General features: G+C 38.7%; 1 pseudogene; it reads left to right on the plus strand.

The window, feature by feature from the left end:
- Positions 1-7,627: 7,627 nt before the first annotated feature.
- On the plus strand, positions 7,628-12,111 carry LOC100592904 (annotated as a pseudogene).
- Positions 12,112-14,900: the final 2,789 nt, after the last annotated feature.

Consider the following 14,900-nt stretch of genomic DNA (forward strand, 5'->3'; position numbering starts at 1 on the left):
TATAGATCAACAAAATAGAATAGAGAGCCCTCAAATAAGCTTATATATAATCAAATGCTTTTTGCCAATGCTGCCATGACCATTTGAAGGGGGAAAGAATAGTCTTCATTCTTTTCCATACGCATATACAGTTTTCCCAACAGTTTGTTGAAAAGACAGTTGGGAAAACTGTATATGCATATGGAAAAGAATGAAGTTAGAATTTTGCCTTATACCAGTCACAAAAATTAACTCAAAATGTATCAAAGACCCAAACATTAAAGCTAAAACTGAAGTCTTCTAAAGTCTTAAAATAAAATGTAGGGGAATACCTTCAATGACATTGGATTTGGCAATGATTTCTTGAATATGACACCAAAAGCAGAGGCAACAACAACAAAAAAAACTGAATTACATTAAGATTAAAAACATATGTGCACTAAAGGGCACTATCAACAGAATGAAAAGGCAACCCATGAAATGAGAGAAGATTTGCAAGTAATATATATGATAAAAGGTTAATGTCCAGAAGATATTAAAAAACTATATCTAAAGAACAAAAAAATCAAACAACCCAATTTAAAACTAGGGAAATGAATTGAATAGATATTTCTCCAAAGAAGACATAGGAATACAAAAAGCACTTGAAGATATTCCCAACATCAGTAATTATAAGAGAAATGCAAATCAAAACCACAACAAAATACCACCTCACACCCATTAGAAAGGCTACTGTTAAAAAATCAAATAACAAGTGTTGTTGAGGATGTAGAGAAATTGGAACTCTTGTCCATTATTGGTGGGAATGTAAAATGGTGCAGCCACTAGAGAAAACAGTATGGTGGTTCCTTAAGAAATTAAAAAATAGAATTACCATATGATCCAGCAATTCATCTCCTGGATATACATCCAAAAGAATCGAAAGCAAATGGTGAGTTTCATGTTTTATAGATATTTTTGAAAAATATTATTTTTTTTTAACTTTTATTTTTGGTCCAGGGAAATGTGCAGATTTGCTATATAAGTACATTGGGTGTCACGGGGGTTTGGTGCACAAATTACTTTGTCACCCAGGTAATAAGCATAGTATCTAGCAGGTAGTTTTTCAATCCCCACCCTCCTCTCACTATCCACTCTCAAGTAGGCCCCAGTGTCTGTTGTTCCCTTCTTTATGCCCATGTGTACTCAGTGTTTAGCTCCCGCTTATAAGCAAGAACATTCAGTATTTGGTTTTCTCTTCCTTAATTAGTTCACTTAGGATAATGGCCTCCAGATCCATCCATGTGCTGCAAAGTACATGATATCATTCTTTTTCAGGGCTGTGCATTTGAGAGGAAGATGAATTCTGCTATTGTTTCAAATAATTTCTTGATTTCTGTCTTAATGTAATTGTTTGCTCAAAAGTCATTCAGGAGCAGGTTCCTTAATTTCCAAATAATTATATGGTTTTGAGCAATCTTCTTACAATTGATTTCTATTTTTATTGCACTGTGGTCTGAGAGTGTGGTTGGTATGATTTCAGTTTTTTGCATTTGCTGAGCATTGTTTCATAACTGATTGTGTGGTTGATTTTAGAGTATGTGCCACATACAGATGAGATGAATGTATATTCTGAGGTTTTAGGATGGAGAGTTCTGAAGATGTCTGTTAGGTCTATTTGGTTAAGTGTTGAGTTCAGGTCCCAAATATCTTCATTAGTTTTCTGCCTCAATGATCTGTCTAATACGGCCAGTGGGGCATTGAAATTGCCCACTCTTATGACGTGGTTATCTAAGTCTCTTCAGAGGTCTCTAAGAACTCACTTTATGAACCTGGGTGCTTCTGTGATGGATGCTTATATCTAGGATAGTTAGGTCTTCATGTTGAATTGAACCCTTCATCATTACATAATGCACTTCTTTGTCTTTTTTGATAATTGTTGCTTTAAAGTCTGTTTTGTGTGAAATTGGAACAGCAACCCCTCCTTTTTTCTGTTTTCCATTTGCTTGGTAGATGTTTCTCCATTCCTTTACTTTGAGCCTATGGGTGTCATTGCATGTGAGATGGGTCTCTTGAAGACAGCCTACAGTTGGGTCTTGCCCCTTTATTCAACTTGCCACTCTGCTTTTTAACTGGGGCATTTAGCCCATTTATATTCAAAATTAATTCAGATATATGTGGATTTGTTCCTGTCATACTGTTGTTAACAGGTTATTGTGCAGACTTGTTTGTGTGGTTGCTTAATAGTGTCAATGGTCTATGTACTTAAGTGCATTTTTGTGGTGGCTGGTAATGGTCTCTCCTTTCCATAGTTAGCATTCCCTTCAGGACCTCTCTTATAAGGCAGGTCTGGTGGTAACAAATTCCTTCAGTATTTGCTCGTCTGAAAAGGATCTTATTTCTCCTTTGTTTATGAAGCTTATTTTGGCTGGATATAAACTTCTTGGTTGGAATTTCTTTTCTTTAAGAATGCTGAATATAGGCCCTCAGTCTCTTCTGGTGTGTAGGGTTTCTTCTACTTCTTTTTTTGAGACGGAGTTTCACTCTTGTTGCCCAGGCTGGAGTGCAATGGTGCAATCTCAGCTCACCGCAACCTCTGCCTCCCAGGTTCAAGCAATTCTCCTGCCTCAGCCTCCCGAGTAGCTGGGATTACAGGCATGTGCCTCCATGCCTGGCTAATTTTGTAGTTTTAGTAGAGACAGGGTTTCTCCATGTTGGTCAGGCTGGTCTCAAAATCCCGACCTCAGGTGATCCACCCACCTCAACCTCCCAAAGTGTTGGGATTACAGGCGTAAATCACCACGCCCAGCAGCTTGTAGAGTTTCTGCTGAGAGGTCCGCTGTTAGCCCAATACAGTTCCCTTTTTAGGTAGCCTGTCCCTTCTCTCTAGCTGCCTTTAATATTTTTTCTTTCATGTCATCTTTGGAGAATATGTTTTCCAAGTTGCTTCCTCTCCCTCTCTTTCAGGGATGTCAGTGAGTCACAGGTTTGGTCTCTCTGCATAATCTCATATTTCTCTGAGGTTTTGTTCATTCTTTATTATTATATTTCCTAATTTTTGTCTGACGGAGTTAATTCAGAGAACTGGTCTTTGGGCTCCGAGATTCTTTCCTCAGCTTGGTCTATTCTGCTGTTAACTCTTGGAATTGTATTATGAAATTTCTGAAGTAAGTTTTTTGGCTCTATCAAATCAATTTGGTTCTTTCTTAAAATGGCCATTTCATCTTTCAGCTCCTGTAGTGTTTTATTGTATTCCTTAGATTCCTTGGGCTGGGTTTCAACTTTCTGCTGAATGTTGGTGATCTTCCTTCCTTTTTAATATTCTGAATTCTGTCTGTCATTTCAATCATTTCAGCCTGGTTAAGAACCATTGCTGGGGGGCTAGTGTGGTCATTTGAAGGTAAGAAGACACTCTGGATTTTTGAGCTGCCAGAGTTCTTTTGGTGGTTCTTTCTCAACTGTGTGGGCTGATGTTCCTTCAGTCTCTGAAATTGCTGTCCTTTGGATGGGGTTTTTTGCTTTTATCTTCTTTGATGTCCTTGGGGATTTTGTTGTGGTATAAGGTGGGTTCAGCTAACTGACTTCATTTCTAGAAGATTTAGGAGGCCAAGTCTCAGATCAGCACCCGTTATATGCATGCTCTAACTCTAGGGGTCTGGTTTGAGGCCCTTGGCTTTGTTCTCTAGCCCCTTGAGGTTAGGAACCTGCTGTGCCAGAGGGGCCAAGGTGTTCCTGGTCCACTGGCCATAACACTGTAGGTGGTGCCAGCCAAAGCACTTTGTCTGGGTGGTGGCAGCAGGATCCATGCTCACTTGTGTGTGCCAGTAGCCATGGTAGCATGGTAGGGTTCATGCACTTCAGCTGGTGCAGGGCACTGGGGAGAGCAGGGCATTGTTCTTGCACACACTTGCTGTAGCAGTAGCAGCAGCAGGGGTGGGGTGCTGGTGGGAGTGGGGTTGCTGGCATCTGTGTGGGTGTTCACATGGGTGGCAGCTGTGGCATGATCAGGGTGGGGTTGCCAGTGTTTGTGTGTGCATTTGTGCTGGCAGTGATGGTTTGGTGGGGTGCCTGTGTGTCAGCAGGCAGGGGGACATTGTGGTGTGCTTGCACTGGCAGTGGTGGTGCAGAGAGGTACATGCTGGCAAAGTGGTGGGAGGCCATGGGTGAGTGCGTGCTGGCAAAGCACTAAGGGCAGGCCAAGGTGCAGGGATCCTGTGTGTGGGCTGGTACGTGTCAGTGGGGGCTGGTCTGCTGGCGTTCTCCAATGGTCAGTCATGGTCTTCCAGCAAAGAAGCTAGGATGAGGGCCCCTGGGAAGCACTCTGGTTGGGCATGTGGCTGCAAGTGGGTGTGGCCAGACTGGGGTCCCAGGAGAGGCCAGCAGATGGTGGGGCACTCAGGCAAGACCGCCCAGCTCTGCCCAGGTCTGGCCGTCACCCTAAGGCTAAAGTCACCTAGAGGAGCACAGAGAAACTTGGGGGAGGGGTGTTCCTGGTCATGCTCCGCTGCAGATGTTCTTGCACCAAATGCTCTGGGCTCCACTCAGGCTGGAGTCCTGCCCCTGCCACCTCCCTAAGCAGCTCTTCCTGTGAGCTCAAGAGTCCGTGTGTCTTTTGGGGTTTTCTGCTGCTAGAATTCCAGAAGTCGTCCATGGCAAAAGCAAGCCATTTCCCACCTGTTCAACTCATCCCTTCCCCAGGGGTCACTGGGACCCAGGAAGGAATTCTGGCACTTAGCAGCAATGTGCAGCCTTCCCAGCTTCCTCCCCCTTCAGGCCAAATCTGCGAACTTCTGTCCACTCTCAATGCCTTCCCTCTGAATATCTGCTCAGCGTGTGTGTCAGTGTTCCTGATGTCCTGGTCTCTCGCTAGGAGATGTTCCTCCTGGCTGTGTCTAGTTGACCATCTTGGCTCCTCCTTCCTATATTTTATCACAATAAAAAAACTCATCAATAATTTCACATTATTGTTTAGGACTCAAAATATTGGGCAGGAGGATTATATTATTACTGATATAGTTTAGACTTACTGGCTCATGGCAATAATAAAAATAGGTTTGTTGTAGTTGATTTTATTGTTGTTGTATTCTCAACAGACAATACACTCCATTACTGCTTGCATCCAGATCATATTGCTTTCCACCACCCAACCCTCCGTACACCACTACTGTTCAGTAGTCATTTATTGATGAAAGAAGGCATCCTGAAGGTACATTAAAATATGACTCCCCATGGATGAGGGATTCTCAACTATTATATTTGAGAAGTTACCCTTTTATTTTCTAAATTCGCCCAACAAAGTCCTTTGGTCAAGGATTGTTTGTGCCTCTGAAATACCTTGTGTGAATAGACAAGGCCCCTTCTCTTGTGGAGTCTGCATGCCTTGTATACGGGAGAGGCAAAGTTTTTAGATCACCAGACTAGTAATAGAGCAGGGAGTAAAGGGGGATGAAGAAATTTATGGAAACTCTTGAGGAGGAACCATGCTAGTGGTCTCCTCCTACATCCCTTTACATTTAGAAAAGTCATAGATAGTCAGTCATGAATATCCACCAGATACCATTCTGTCTTTGGTAGAGTTGAGAGATGGATAGATTTATCACAAAGTAGTAGATCAGGGTCCTTCCTCTTATTTTTACAGGTTTCAAATAGATATTAATGCACTGATTTCAAATCAAAGCTCCATATTCCCCCCACATCACTGATGTATTAATATTTCTGTTTATCTTATTAGCATTTACAGCCTGTTAATCTTTTTTGTGGGTTGCATTAGCAAACAGACCCATGTCAAAACCAGAATGAACAGTGGCTTCCCATCTCACTCAGAGTAAAAGCATGTAAGGCCCTATACCATCTGCACCCCTTTCCAACAAAACAAAGCTTACACACATGCACACATACACACACACACACAGAATACAACTCTTTCCCTTCAACTCTCTCCCTCTCTTACTTCTGCTCTTACTAGGTACATTGCCCAATCTGCTGTTCCTTGAACTTGCCAGGCATAACCTTGCCTCAGGGCCTTTGCACTAACTGTTCCCTCTGCCTAGAACACTCTTCTTCCAGATATCTAAATGGATCACTTCTTCACATTTTTGCTGAAATGTCACCTCAATGAGGTCAACTCATCAAAGTTAAAGCTCCCCTCCCCGCCCCACATACACAATTTCTACTCTCTTCCCTGCTGAATTTATCTCCATAGCATGTATCATCATCTAATAAAGTATTTTTCTCCCCTTACTACTATGTAAGCTGCACAAAGGCAGGAATTTTTGTCTATTTTGTTTACTGCCATATCCCTAGCATAGAGAACATACCTGACCAAAAAAAAGGGTACTCATTAAATATCTGTTGAATGAATAAATAGATAGGAAAAGAAAAGGAAAAAATAAAAGAAGAAAAGAGAAGAAAAAAACACTTCAGAAGATATTCCAGATTCAAGAAGATACAGACAAATAGTGGTCAACACACCAGTTTTCTTCCTGCTCTCATTTTTGCTTCCTCTGATGGGCTAGGTAAGGAAGATAAGAATAAATAAGACATTTGTAAGAGCACTTAAAAATTCCAAAGAGCTATTTTTTTTTTTTAATGGAGTCTCACTTTGTCGCCCAGGCTGGAGTGCAGTGGCACAATCTCGGCTCACTGCAGCCTCTGCATCCCAGGTTCAAGCCATTCTCCTGCCTCAGCTTCCTGAGTAGCTGGGATTACAGGTGCACAACATCATGTCTGGCTAATTTTTGTATTTTTAGTAGAGACGGGGTTTCATCATATTGGCCAGGCTGGTCTCAAACTCCTGACCCTAAGTGATCTGCCCTCCTCGTTCTCCCAAAGTGCTAGGATTACAGGCATGAGCCACTGCACCCAGCCCAAAGTCCTTTTATATACAATGTCTGGTTTGATCAAAATGTTGGACTACATTCCTGGAGACGAGGTCTACTGGTAGAATGTGACAATTTTATGGTTGCATTTTAGTTCTCATTTAAACGACTTAAATTCCTGCAAGAAACAGCCCATTTACTTATCAGAGAGACGAGACTTTCCACTTATTTTGTCTTAAGGAATCTGCGTTCCTCACTGTTTTCTATTTAGTCCTGCCTTTATGCCTTTACTCGTGCTGTTCCTCTCATAAGAAAGGCTTTCCCCGTCTATCTATCTAAATGCTATGCATTCTTCACGGTCCATGTTGACAGGGTGGATGAGGAGCAACATACTAGTATGCATTAATAAATGAATTCTATTATTCTTCGATTACAAATTTCACCTGCATAACCTGCTTCTTGTAATGTGAAGAGAACTTTTAAATATAGCATTCACTGGGAGGGAAATGCTTTGTCAGCTGTTTTCTCAATGCCCAGTGGTTTCACCATGAACCATTCCTGGCACATGGTGGGTACTCAATTAATATTTGATACTTGAATAAGCGAATGATTCTGAGTCTCTGTATAGTCAGAATCCAGCTTAATTATGCCTTGAACCATTAAGAAATGAAACTGCATCAGAGCTCATACACTGAGTTAGAAAGCCAGCACAATTCTATGACAAGGCATATTTTCATATTCCCACATCCTCTCAACATACAGCCTCCTAATTGCCTTCTGCACTACCCCACAGTATGCACATAATGCCATGCAATGGGCTTGCTTTGTGCAGATTTCCTTTATGCGTAACCATGGCAATGCTGTCTACTTCATACTTGAAGTGTCTGGAGGACTATGGCTGTGAATGTTAACTCACTGTATGATGACTTAATGACTTGCTTTGCATGCAGAAGGGCCCAGTACATTTTGGATTTTTTAACCCATCATAATCAGAACACTTCCTCTGTTTCTTCCATGAAGTAAAACACCTATTTACCAAATAGGCTAGAATAAAAATTCTAGACTCCCCAAACTGACGTATGAAGACAATGTCTGGCTCTAAAATCTGAGGATAAAAGACTCAGGGATTGTCTTCAGAGCTTCTATTATCATCTGATATCTAGACATTGGCAGTGGAATTCCTGTCACCATTTTACACAGAAAGAATCATGTTATGGCAATGCTAAAAGTACAGAGGATACAAATGTAGTGCACCCTGTACATTTTGGCTCTCACAGGTTCTAGCTATGACATGGTGTGGCCAAGTTCTCCATGGAAGAAGGCATATTTCCCTCCAGGGTTTGCATTTATTTTTCATGTGAATATTTGGATGCTTCCAGAATCCCACCCATATGCCACTAATCTGATCGATTTTAAGCCAACTCTTCCTTTACTGTTAATTGGAAATAGAAAGTATGCCGAAATACCAAATAAGGCAAGCCATCTTTTAAAACACACACACACACACACACACACACACATTTCCATATTCTGACAAACTATACAAGATTTTGAAATCAAACCCACATCTCACTTTTGATCTGTTCATGATTATGTCATTATGTAAACACTTTGTGAGAAATTCATAGATAGTTTATGTTAAAAATAACTCAAATTTCAATTGCATTTTAATTAGTTTCTTTATAAACCTATTGCAGGTAAATTTTCATAGAAGTTTTTATAATTTCCTTTAGGAAGAATATACAGAATGTGGAAGTAGTCTAAAACTCAGATCAAGAACAAAACTGGTATGTTTTAGATTAACTTTAAAAAGTAATAAAAAGAAGTCCAAGTTAGGGAAAGTTGATACATTATTCTAAACTTATAGCACCTTCAAAGAAAGGCGAAATACAATTTGGTTCATTGTTGTGTCAGTCTTAATTTTTACCTGGAATATAGCTTATGTGTTGCAATTTCAGCACTATATAGAATCTAAATTCTTCACGGCAGAATTTCTTTTATTAACTATATAAATTACCTTCTTTAAAACATTGTGTATATTTATGATTCTTTGTGTATATGGTTCTAGAAATGGTGATTCATACTTTAAAATTTTTCTTAATTTTGTTTCTTATTCAGTGAGAACATTGAAAAGAATAATAATATGGCTTATCGTGTTTGGCTTCTAAAATAAAGATTTTCACTGACAAAGACATTCTAGCCCACAGCTGGGTTACCAAAACAAACAAATAAGAAGCACAAATAGGTAACTTATTCACTGCTTTAAAAATAAATGATTTTCCATTATAAGATGAAGTGTCAAAAAATAATGAGGGGATAACATCAGTGAAAATGTTGGAGTAAGGAACTCTGAAATTTTGCTCCTCCATAAAAGCGATGTGAAAACCAACCAAAATTGTTAAAATCAACTTTTTCAGTACTCTGGAAACTAACCAATGGCTTTAGCCACATGGGAAGTGTTTAGTCAAGAAAAACAGCTGCATCTCAATAAAAACACTAGTCCTCTCCTCTGTTTCCATGCTCCACACCACCATGAAAAGTAACAGCCTGCCTTCCCAGTACTAGAGAAAGTAGAGCAGAGCTAGAGATCTTTCAAAGCTTCACTCAAAAATGGGAGTCACTACCAAATGGCTCCTTGGAAGATACTCACTGAAACTCTCCTAATGCTAAACATTTCTACCCAGATGGTGGAGGGGCATTTCTCAAATGTTTTAACATCACAGTTGCCTGAAGTGATGGATAGCAGTTAAGGCAAACAATAAACTAACCAGGAAGCTTAAAAGAAAAAGCTGAGGAATGAGATGCTTGTAGGGGTTTTGAAAAGTTTCAACATATTCTTGGGAATCTAAAAGGTCACAAATGCATGTAGGGCTTTTCAGAAGCTCAGGAGAGACTTACAATGACTGTAATCGTTCATCTCTGACTGAACATAAGGCTCTGCACAAGCAGGAAGTGAAGGCTAAAACAGAGTTGTAAACTGATTGGTAGAGTGTTGAAGGCATGCCCCAACACACACACATACGGGGCCCCTATGACTGGAAGACTTGAAGACTTCTTGGTTCTAGGCATTTAAGAAAAATGCTGTCTAATCATGATCTGACCACTAAGCTAAGTAAGTGGAGACTTTAGTGGCCACAAATGCAAAGATAAAGAATTTACAACATTACTTCATAAGTAATTAAACAGCTACTTAAAGCAGCAACAAGAAACCCTGGGAGGGTAAGGGACTGATTTTCAGAGTTGTCACATTGTATTCTTTGAAATGTCCAGTTTTCAACAAAAGAATTAGAAGATGTGCAAAGAAACAAGGAAGTATGGCCCACACACAGGAAAATAAGCAACCAATAGAAGCTGTCACTGAGGAAATCCAGACATTGGACTTACTAGGTAGACTTCAAAATGGCTATTTTAAATATTTTCAAAGAGCCAAAGGAAAACATGCCTGAAGAATTAAAGGAAAATATGAGAAAATTGTCTCACCAAATAGAAAATAAAAAGAGACAGGAATAATAAAAAGAAACCAAATAGAAATTCTGGAGCTTAAAAATTACAATAACTGACAGGAAATAATCACTAGAGGAACTAATAGCAGTTTTGAGCAGGCAGAAGAAACAACCAAAGAACATAAAGTGCGATTACATTATCCTTAGCAAACTAAGGCAGAAACAGAAAACCAAATACTGCGTGTTCTCACTGATAAGTGGAAACTGAATGATGAGAACACATGGACACATGGGGAGAACACCACAAAACGGGGCCTGTTGGAGGGTGGGGAATGGGGGTAGGGAGAGCATCAGGAAGAACAGCTAATGGATGCTGGGCTTAATACCTGGGTGATGGGCTGATCTGTGCATCAAACCACCATGGCACATGTTTCCCTATGTAACAAACCAGCACATCCTGCACATGTACCCTGGAACTTAAAATAAAAGTTGGGAATTAAAAAAAGAAAGAGAGAGATCAATGAAAATTATCCATTCTGAGGTATAGTGATAAAAAAAAAAAGAATGAAGAAAAATGAGCAGAGTCTCAGAGACCTGCTCTGTGATGTGGGATACCAGGAAGCATAGCAATATATGCATAATGGGAGGGCCAGGAGGAAAGAAAAAAGAGAAAGAAATAGAAACATATTTGAATAAATAATGGCCCCAAGCTTTTCAAATTGGTTTTAAAACATTAATCTGTGCATCCAAGAAGCCAACAAACTTCAAGTAAAATAAGCTCAAAGAGACCCACACCTACAAACATTATAATTAAACTATTGAAAGCCAGAGAAAAGAGAGAATCTTGAAAGGAGCAAGAGAGCAACCACTCATCACATACAAGTGATCCTCAGTAAGATGAACTCATCAGAAACCACAGAGGCCACAAAACATTGGGCTGACATAATCAAAGCACTGAAAGAAAAATTATAAACCAAAATTCCTATTTGTAGCAAAACCATAATTAAAAAACGTAGGAGTAATTAAGACAGTCCTAGATAAATAAAAACTGAGAGTTTGCCACTAGCAAACCTGCACTAAAGAAACACTGGCCGGGCACGTGGCTCACTCTTGTAATCCCAGCACTTTGGGTGGCTGAAGTGGGAGGATCGCTTAAGCTCAGGAGTTAGAGACCAGCTTGGGCAACACAGTGAGACCTCATCTCAAAAAAAAAAAAAAAGAAGAAGAAGAAATGCTAAAGGAACTTCTGAAAGGACACTAGACAATACCTAGAATTTATACCTAATTTACTTGAGGAAATAAAGACCCTGTCATTCCAGACAGGCGGCTCCACTAGGTAGTATGTTCTCTGGGCAGCCACCAGGGGCCCGACCACCCCTGACAGGCCTCCTAGGCTAGGCTTCACTTCTCAGGTGCTCCAAGCCCTTCTAATAGTACTTTGGTGGATGACTTGGAGTCATCTTTCAAGGCTTAATTTGTTTCTCTGATAAGTCAGGACTATGTCAATGGCACTGATCAGGAAGAAATTCGAACTGGTGTTAATTAGTGTATCCAGAAGTTTCTGGATACTGCAAAAGAGACAATGTTTGCTTTGTTTTGTTTTGTTTTGTTTTTCCTAAAAAAAGATTGCAATTATCTGTCCAGAAACCAGAGCAAGTTATCAAAGAGGATATCTCAGAACTATGGAATAAATTACAGCATTAAGATGCACTGGTCCAGAAGCATTTGACAAAGCTGAGGCATTGGCAGCAGGTGCTAAAGGACATCAACATGCAGCACAAAAAGCCAGCCGACATCCCTCAGGGCTCTTTGGCCTACTTTGAGCAGGCATCTGCCAATATCCCTCCACCTCTGAAGTCAACCTGAGCAAAGGGCAAAGGCTGTCAGCCTGAGAGAGGGCTGGTGTGCAAGGTTTGCCACACATCCCTTCTTGTGGACTTGGCATTTGGGAAGAAGTCTTTGCCACAGAAGGAGTTGATGTTAGTTTTCTGCTCCCACCAAAAATTTTTCCACTGTTGTTACAAGCTGTTAATTTCTTGAGCACTCTATAAAATGTCTATAGCTTGGGTAAACCAAGTAAATTCTTTTTTTGTCTAGCAAAGTTTAGAGTGTTAGTGTGATGATACCGATTCATTTTTATGGTTGTTGTGCTTGTTTTTAAATTTTTGTATGACTTATCATCTTTTCATGTGTGTTTCCCATTGTTTGTTTGATCTGACGGAAAAATTATAATAGCCTGAGAATCAGAGGATGAGGATTTTTGTTGTAGGCCTCTTATGATTGTTACCCTTCAGTGGCAGTGTAGAAAAATATGTAAATTTGCTCTGTTTCAAGACTTCAAACTACCTCAAGAAGAGGAAGCTAATGCAAAAATATTTGTAATGCTTCCAGAGCTCTCAAAATGAGGATTTTTTTGTAAATAGGTCAGAAAAAGATTAAAATATCCTGGGTTAGTGTAGTAATATTACAGTAGGAACCTTAGGTTGATGCTGACTTTTATTTGGCATAAGTTTATATTTTGTATGCTGTTTATTTACTTTTTTGACAGGGAGGGATGTAGTGGGAGCTGTGATATGCTAAATGTTGTTATGTTCTGCAGCAATGAATTAGTTTAAGTAATGAGGCAGACCCTGTTCTAAGCAGTGTGACAGTTGGGGCATAGGTGAGCTATGAGGGGCTGAAGCTTGCTCTGATCATCTCTTTCTGTTTTGAGTTTTGTTTGCTTGTATAATTTTTGTTTTACATTATGGGAGGTGAGACATTTTTCCATTAAGGAAGATTGTTGCTAATGGATTTCTTGATTAAAAACCTAAATAAATTGATTAAGTTTTAGGCATTCTTTCAAAGGGGTTCTCGGTGAAGAGATTGGGGACTATTCTATTTGGTGCTTAGTGAAAACATTTTGAATTAATGTACGTGCCAGTTATTGCCAATTCTTTATTAAATTCAAAAGCTTTTTTGTCAAATAAATAGCAATTTTTCAAAAAAAACCAGAAAGAACACTAGTTAAGGTAATTACATAGTTAAATATAAAAGACAGTATGAACATATTCTTTGTCATAACTTTTTTTCCCATATATGATTCAAAAGACAACTCATAATGCAATACATATAAACGTAAGCTGATGGGCACACAATGTATAAAGATGTAATTTGTGACAAAAACAGCATAAGGGAGGGGGGAATGATACTATTTAGGAGCAAAGTTTTGTATACTATTGAAATTAAAGTTGACATTAATCTGAACTAGATTATTATGAATTAAGATGTTATTGATAACACCCAGGGTAACAACCAAAAATTACTCAAAAATATATAGGAAAAGGAACGACAAGTGAATTAAAATGGTACTATACGTCTCTATTTAACACAAAAGAAGATAGTAATGGAGAAACTGAGGAATACGAAAAACACAAGACATTGAAAACAAATAGCAAAATTATAGACATAATCCTATTTTATTATTCGTTACATTAGAAATAAATATATTAAGTTTTCCAATTAAAAGACATAAATTGGCAGAACTGGTTTTTCAAACATCATCCAACTATATGCTGCATACAAAAGATATACTTTAAAGATACAAAAAGGTTGAAAATAAAAGGATAGAACAAAATATTCCATGTAAATAGTAAGCAAAAAAGAGCTGGAGTGGCCATACTAATATCAGACAAAATAGATTTTAAGGCAAAATTGTTACTAGAGAAAAAGGAGGACATAGTATAATGGCAAAAGCATCAACTCAAGATATAACAATTATAAACTTATATGCTGAATTTTGAGGGTTCTAAGAACAGAGCCCTCAAATTACAGAAGTAAAAACTGACAGAATTGAAGAGAGAAGGTGGCAAATCAACATTAATAGTTGGAGACTCCAACACTCTACTTTTAATGAATGATAGAACAACTAGACAGAAGATCAGCAGAAAAAATAGAAAACTTAACAACACTACAAGCCAACTAGACCTGACAGACACCATAGAATATTCTACCCCAAAATGGCAGAATATATATTCCTCTGAAGTGCACATGGAATGTTTTCCAGGATAGACTATATATTAGGCCGTAAAACAAGTGTTAAGGTGTTTAAAATTGTTATAATCATACAAAATATGTTTTCTGACCATAATAGAATGAAATTAGAAAGCAATAACAAGAAAAGATGGGAAATTAACAAATATGAGGAAATTAAACAAAAATAATCCTTAATAACCAATGGGTCAAGAAAAAAACACAAGGAAAATTAGAAAATACAGTGATATGAATTAAAATCAAAACATGAAAAAAAAAACTCACGGGCAGCAAATATGTTTTCAGAGGAAAATTTATAGCTGTAAACACTTACACTAAAAAAGAAGAAATATCTCAAATCAACAACGTAAATATCTGCCTTAAGAAGTTTGCTGAGAGTTTTCATATACATGGATGTTGGATTTTGTCAAAAGCTTTTTCTGCATTTGTTGACATAATTACATAACTTTTCTTCTTTAGCCAGAATAATGTGATAGACTACATCACTTTTCAAAGCATTTAACCGGCCTTGCTATTTAGAGTTAATCCTAGTTGGTTGTAGTTAACATTATGTCTTAAGTACCCTTTTCAACTGGATATAGCTGGTCCTTTGTATAGATCAGTGGTTCTCAAGATGTAGTCTTCAGACTGGCAGAATCAGCATCACATG

This window comes from Nomascus leucogenys, chromosome X (assembly GCF_006542625.1).
Source record: "Nomascus leucogenys isolate Asia chromosome X, Asia_NLE_v1, whole genome shotgun sequence".
NCBI lineage: Eukaryota > Metazoa > Chordata > Mammalia > Primates > Hylobatidae > Nomascus > Nomascus leucogenys.